This window comes from Heptranchias perlo, unplaced genomic scaffold (assembly GCF_035084215.1).
Source record: "Heptranchias perlo isolate sHepPer1 unplaced genomic scaffold, sHepPer1.hap1 HAP1_SCAFFOLD_622, whole genome shotgun sequence".
Lineage (NCBI taxonomy): Eukaryota > Metazoa > Chordata > Chondrichthyes > Hexanchiformes > Hexanchidae > Heptranchias > Heptranchias perlo.
This window is the reverse complement of record NW_027139647.1, coordinates 85,001-92,500: the sequence shown is the minus strand read 5'-3', so window position 1 is coordinate 92,500 and position 7,500 is coordinate 85,001.

Below are 7,500 nucleotides of genomic sequence, written 5' to 3'. Positions count from 1 at the left end.
TGACTTCCGAACTCCTTTCTGGGCTTAAACGGGTGGAATTCGGACCCTCTCGCAAGGGAGCCGAAGCCCGCCAGCCCCGGGAGGCCTCGGGGCCGCCGTTTTCAAGCCCGACCAAAAAACCCGAAAAATGGGGAAAAATGGGAAAAATTCCCACTCCCAAAAGGCTTAAAAGTCGGTTGGGCGGCAGCCCGGGTCGGTCTCTGCAGACCTGGAGGCGCTAGACACAAGTCTGGTAAACAGGCTAAGTCTCGACATGCCACCTCTTACTATCCTGCAGGTACCCCGCCAATCCCCCCGGAACCGGCTGGCAATTGGCGAATCAGCGGGACGAATTTGAATTCGTGACCGACTCTCTGACACCGAATCGCCGCAAACGCGTTTCGATTTTTCGGCTTCGGTACCTCCCATCAGACTTTGACTGGCCATATCTCCGGACTCACGTGTCGCAGCCGGGACCTTCAGGTACCGTTCGACGCGTCTAACCCTGCCCCGTCGAATGGCGCCCCTCGCGGTGTGGTCCGATTTCCGCATTTTGGTCAGATTTGCCTCCAAAGTTTTCAGATTGAGTTGACGAATGCCCCCTACGGGGTAACCTCTTGCCCTTTCGGACATGGTCCCTGTGACTTAATTTCCGCCTTTTGCTCAATCGTTTCCCCATTTATAATTAATTTTAAAAATCGGGTTACTAAGTTCTGGTTTACCAGTTCCCTCTTCGGACTTAGTTTTTGGTTAATCATTTCCGGTTCACCAGTTCCCGTTTTGGACTTAGTCTCTGCGGGCCGTTTCTCATCTTTTGGTTCATCAGTTCCCCTCTTTTAATAATTTTTTGGCTGCTTTCGTTTGATCATTTCCCTGCCTTCTGGGTGACTTTTGCCCCTTAGGACTTCATCGCCGCACATTATTTTCGACTTCTGGTTGATCATTTCACCCCTTTTAATCATTTTTGCAACTTTTGGTTAACCATTTCACCCAGCTTCTGGTTAACCATTTCCCCTTTGGGACTTAGTCTCTGAGCATTCTTTTGGGATTCTGGTTAATCATTTGCCAATTTTTAAAAAATGTTGCCGCTTTTGTTTAATGCTTTCTGGTCAACCTTTCCCTCTTTCAGACTTCACCGCGGCACATTGCTTTAGCCTCCTGGTTAATCATTTCACCCCTTTTAATCATTTTTGCAACTTTTGGTTAACCATTTCCCCCAGCTTCTGGTTAACCATTTCCCCTTTGGGACTTGGTCTCTGAGCATTCTTTTGGGATTCTGGTTAATCATTTGCCAATTTTTTAAAAATGTTGCCACTTTTGTTTAATGCTTTCTGGTCAACCTTTCCCTCTTTCAGACTTCACCGCGGCACATTGCTCCAGCCTCCTGGTTAATCATTTCACCCCTTTTAATCATTTTTGCAACTTTTGGTTAACCATTTCCCCCAGCTTCTGGTTAACCATTTCCCCTTTGGGACTTAGTCTCTGAGCATTCTTTTGGGATTCTGGTTAATCATTTGCCAATTTTTTAAAAATGTTGCCACTTTTGTTTAATGCTTTCTGGTCAACCTTTCCCTCTTTCAGACTTCACCGCGGCACATTGCTTTAGCCTCCTGGTTAATCATTTCACCCCTTTTAATCATTTTTGCAACTTTTGGTTAACCATTTCCCCCAGCTTCTGGTTAACCATTTCCCCTTTGGGACTTAGTCTCTGAGCATTCTTTTGGGATTCTGGTTAATCATTTGCCAATTTTTAAAAAATGTTGCCACTTTTGTTTAATGCTTTCTGGTCAACCTTTCCCTCTTTCAGACTTCACCGCGGCACATTGCTTCAGCCTCCTGGTTAATCATTTCACCCCTTTTAATCATTTTTGCAACTTTTGGTTAACCATTTCCCCCAGCTTCTGGTTAACCATTTCCCCTTTGGGACTTAGTCTCTGAGCATTCTTTTGGGATTCTGGTTAATCATTTGCCAATTTTTAAAAAATGTTGCCGCTTTTGTTTAATGCTTTCTGGTCAACCTTTCCCTCTTTCAGACTTCACCGCGGCACATTGCTTTAGCCTCCTGGTTAATCATTTCACCCCTTTTAATCATTTTTGCAACTTTTGGTTAACCATTTCCCCCAGCTTCTGGTTAACCATTTCCCCTTTGGGACTTGGTCTCTGAGCATTCTTTTGGGATTCTGGTTAATCATTTGCCAATTTTTTAAAAATGTTGCCACTTTTGTTTAATGCTTTCTGGTCAACCTTTCCCTCTTTCAGACTTCACCGCGGCACATTGCTTCAGCCTCCTGGTTAATCATTTCACCCCTTTTAATCATTTTTGCAACTTTTGGTTAACCATTTCCCCCAGCTTCTGGTTAACCATTTCCCCTTTGGGACTTAGTCTCTGAGCATTCTTTTGGAATTCTGGTTAATCATTTGCCAATTTTTAAAAAATGTTGCCGCTTTTGTTTAATGCTTTCTGGTCAACCTTTCCCTCTTTCAGACTTCACCGCGGCACATTGCTTTAGCCTCCTGGTTAATCATTTCACCCCTTTTAATCATTTTTGCAACTTTTGGTTAACCATTTCCCCCAGCTTCTGGTTAACCATTTCCCCTTTGGGACTTAGTCTCTGAGCATTCTTTTGGGATTCTGGTTAATCATTTGCCACTTTTTAAAAAATGTTGCCGCTTTTGTTTAATGCTTTCTGGTCAACCTTTCCCTCTTTCAGACTTCACCGCGGCACATTGCTTTAGCCTCCTGGTTAATCATTTCACCCCTTTTAATCATTTTTGCAACTTTTGGTTAACCATTTCCCCCAGCTTCTGGTTAACCATTTCCCCTTTGGGACTCAGTCTCTGAGCATTCTTTTGGGATTCTGGTTAATCATTTGCCACTTTTTTAAAAATGTTGCCGCTTTTGTTTAATGCTTTCTGGTCAACCTTTCCCTCTTTCAGACTTCACCGCGGCACATTGCTTTAGCCTCCTGGTTAATCATTTCACCCCTTTTAATCATTTTTGCAACTTTTGGTTAACCATTTCCCCCAGCTTCTGGTTAACCATTTCCCCTTTGGGACTTAGTCTCTGAGCATTCTTTTGGGATTCTGGTTAATCATTTGCCAATTTTTAAAAAATGTTGCCGCTTTTGTTTAATGCTTTCTGGTCAACCTTTCCCTCTTTCAGACTTCACCGCGGCACATTGCTTTAGCCTCCTGGTTAATCATTTCACCCCTTTTAATCATTTTTGCAACTTTTGGTTAACCATTTCCCCCAGCTTCTGGTTAACCATTTCCCCTTTGGGACTTAGTCTCTGAGCATTCTTTTGGGATTCTGGTTAATCATTTGCCAATTTTTAAAAAATGTTGCCGCTTTTGTTTAATGCTTTCCCTGCTTTGTGGTCAAACTTTTCCCCTTTAGGACTTCATCGCCGCACATTATTTTCGAATTCTGGTTAATCATTTCACCCCTTTTAATCATTTTTGCAACTTTTGGTTAACCATTTCCCCCAGCTTCTGGTTAACCATTTCCCCTATGGGACTTAGTCTCTGAGCATTCTTTTGGGATTCTGGTTAATCATTTGCCAATTTTTAAAAAATGTTGCCGCTTTTGTTTAATGCTTTCTGGTCAACCTTTCCCTCTTTCAGACTTCACCGCGGCACATTGCTTTAGCCTCCTGGTTAATCATTTCACCCCTTTTAATCATTTTTGCAACTTTTGGTTAACCATTTCCCCCAGCTTCTGGTTAACCATTTCCCCTTTGGGACTTAGTCTCTGAGCATTCTTTTGGGATTCTGGTTAATCATTTGCCACTTTTTTAAAAATGTTGCCGCTTTTGTTTAATCGTTTCCCTGCTATGTGGTCAACCTTTTCCCCTTTCAGACTTCATCGCCGCGCATTGTTGTCGACTTCTGGTTAATCATTTTTCCCCTTTAAATCTTTTTTTGCCACTTTCGGTTAACCATTTCACCCAGCTTCTGGTTAACCATTTGCCCCATTATACTGAATTTTTCCGCTTTGGTTTAATCATTTCCCTGCTTTCTTGTCAACCTTTTCCCCTTTTGGACTTCGCCGCCGCACTTTGCTTTTGCCTTCTGGTTAAACATTTCTCCCCTTTTAATCCTTTTTCCCACTTTTGGTTCACCAGTTCACCCAGCTTCTGGTTAACCATTTCCCCTTTGGGACTTAAGTCTCTGAGCATTCTTTTGGGATTCTGGTTAACCATTTGCCACTTTTTTAAAAATGTTGCCGCTTTTGTTTAATGCTTTCCCTGCTTTCTGGTCAACCTTTTCCCCTTACGACTTCGCCGCCGCACTTTGCTTTCGCCTTCTGGTTAATCATTTCACCCCTTTTAATCCTTTTTCCCACTTTGGGTTGGACAGTTCACCCAGCTACTGGTTAACCATTTCCCCTTTGGGACTTAAGTCTCTGAGCATTCTTTTGTGATTCTGGTTCACCATTTGTCCCTTTTTAAAAGATATTGCTGCTTTTGATTAAACCTTTCCCTGCTTTGCGGTCGACCTATTCCTCTTTCAGACTTCATCGCCGCACCTTGTTTTCGACATCTGGTTCAACATTTCTCCCCTTTTAATCCTTTTTCCCACTTTTGGTTAAGCAGTTCACCCAGCTTCTGGTTCACCATTTGCCCCTTTTTACTGAATTTTTCTGCTTTTGTTTAATCATTTCCCTGCTTTGCGGTCGACCTATTCCTCTTTCAGACTTCATCGCCGCGCATTGTTTTCGACATCTGGTTCAACATTTCTCCCCTTTTAATCCTCTTTCCCACTTTTGGTTAAGCAGTTCACCCAACTTCTGGTTAACCATTTGCCCCTTCTTACTGAATTTTTCTGCTTTTGTTTAATCATTTCCCTGCTTTATGGTCAACCTTTTCCCCTTTAGGACTTCGCCGCCGCACTTTGCTTTCGCCTTCTGGTTAATCATTTCACAACATTTTAATCCTTTTTCCCACTTTTGGTTAAACAGTTCACCCAGCTTCTGGTTAACCATTTGCCCCTTTGGGACTTAAGTCTCTGAGCATTCTTTTGGGATTCTGGTTCACCATTTGTCCCTTTTTAAAAGATATTGCTGCTTCTGTTTAATCCTTTCCCTGCTTTGCGGTCAACCTTTTCCTCTTTCAGACTTCATCGCCGCGCATTGTTTTCGACATCTGGTTCAACATTTCTCCCCTTTTAATCCTCTTTCCCACTTTTGGTTAAGCAGTTCACCCAACTTCTGGTTCACCACTTGCCCCTTTTTACTGAATTTTTCTGCTTTTGTTTAATCATTTCCCTGCTTTCCGGTCAACCTTTCCCTCTTTCAGACTTAATCGCCGCACATTGTTGTCGACTTCTGGTTGATCAGTTCACCCCTTTTTTATCCTTTTTCCCACTTTGGGTTAAGCAGTTCACCCAGCTTCTGGTTAACCATTTGCCCCTTTGGCACTTAAGTCTCTGAGCATTCTTTTGGGATTCTGGTAAACCATTTGTCCCTTTTTAAAAAATGCTGCTGCTTTTGTTTAATGCTTGCCCTGCTTTGCGGTCGATCATTTCACCCCTTTTAATCCATTTTTGCCACTTTGGGTTAAACAGTTCACACAACTTCTGGTTCACCATTTCACATTTCGGAACTTTTATTCCCACCATTACTTTGGGCTTCTGGTTCATCATTTCACGCTGTTTTACAAATCTTTGCCGCTTCACTTTTAATCCACAAACCGTGGCTCGCTTTCGGGTGGGGGGGGGGGTAGCGGGTTTGGGCCGGGCACTCGACATCCCGGTGTGCGACCGGGTTCGTTCTGGTACCGCTCGGTGCCCCTCGTCCTGCTCTTGCCGCGGAAGCAAACCAGACGACCGTCGGTCTCACGCCCGAGGGGAGAGGAGGCGGAAAGCGGTTTGCAGCCTTTCGCTGTACCTCCGGCGGGCAGCGCCGCACCTCCGAGTGCTCGGTACCGTTCGCTGCACCTCGTCCGGCCGCACGCAGCGAGCCAAACCCGGAGGAAATCGGCCTGTGCCTTCTCGAGATATGGGCCTCCGGGTGGGACGGACAAACCGGGGCCCCGAGCTCGCTTTCGGCGGCCCGGCACTCGACTTCCCGGTGTCCGAACGTGATCCTTCCGGTACCCTTCGGTGCCCCTTGCCCGACTCTAGCTCCCGTGCTGAAGCGGAGTCGGTCGGCCTGACGGCCTGCCGAGTTAACCAGCGGAAAGCGGTGCGCAGCCTTTCGCTTGCAGCTCCGGCGGGCAGCGCCGCACCTCCGGCTGCTCAGTGCCGTCCGCTGCTCCCCTTCCGGCTGCACGCAGCGAACCATACCCGGAGGAAATCGGCCTCGGCCTTCCGGAGATATGGGCCTGCGAGTGGGACCAATAAATCGGTGCACATTTCCGGCTCGGTTTCCGGCCTCGGCACTATCAGTTCACGCCGTCCGACCGACGTCGTTCTGGCACGGTTCCGTTGCTCCTTGATCCGGTCCAGCCACGGTAATCAGCCGAAGATGGTGGGGGGGACACATTGCCCGCCGAGTTAGCCGGAGGAAATCGGCCTCGGACTTCCTCAGATATCAGCCTCCGGGTGGGACAGACAAACCGGGGACCCGAGCACGCTTTCGGCGGCCCGCTGGTCGACTTCCCGGTGTGCGACCGGGTTCGTTCCGGTACCGTTCGCTGCCCCTCGTCCTGCTCTAGCCGCGGAAACAAACCCGACGACCGTCGGTCTCACGCCCGCGGAGGGAGGTGGCGGAAAGTGGTTTGCAGCCTTTCGCTGTACCTCCGGCGGGCAGCGCCCGACCTCCGAGTGCTCGGTACCGTCCGCTGCGCCTGGTCCGGCCGCACACAACGAGCCATACCCGGTGGAAATCGGCCTGTGCCTTCCAGAGATATGGGCCTCCGGGTGGGACGGACAAACCGGGGCCCCGTGCTCGCTTTCGGCGGCCCGCTAGTCGACTTCCCGGTGTGCGACCGGGTTCCTTCCGGTACCGTTCGCTGCCCCTCGTCCTGCTCTAGCCGCGGAAACAAACCCGACGACCGTCGGTCTCACGCCCGCGGAGGGAGGCGGCGGAAAGTGGTTTGCAGCCTTTCGCTGTACCTCCGGCGGGCAGCGCCCGACCTCCGAGTGCTCGGTACCGTCCGCTGCGCCTGGTCCGGCCGCACACAACGAGCCATACCCGGTGGAAATCGGCCTGTGTCTTCCGGAGATATGGGCCTCCGGGTGGGACGGACAAACCGGGGCCCCGAGCGGTGGCACCCTGCTCGCTTTCGGCGGCCCGGCACTCGACTTCCCGGTGTGCGAACGTCATCGTTCCGGTACCCTTCGGTGCCCCTTGCCCCACTCTAGCTCCGGTGCTAAAGCGGAGTCGGTCGGTCTCACGGACGCCGAGTTAGCAGGCGGAAAGCGGTGCGCAGCCTTTCGCTGTCACTCCGGCGGGCAGCACCGCACCTCCGAGTGCTCGGTACCGAACGCTGCGCCGCCTCCTGCCGCACGCAACGAGCCATACCCGCAGGAAATCGGCCTCGGCGTTCCGGAGTTATCCGCCTCCGAGTGGGCCTGACC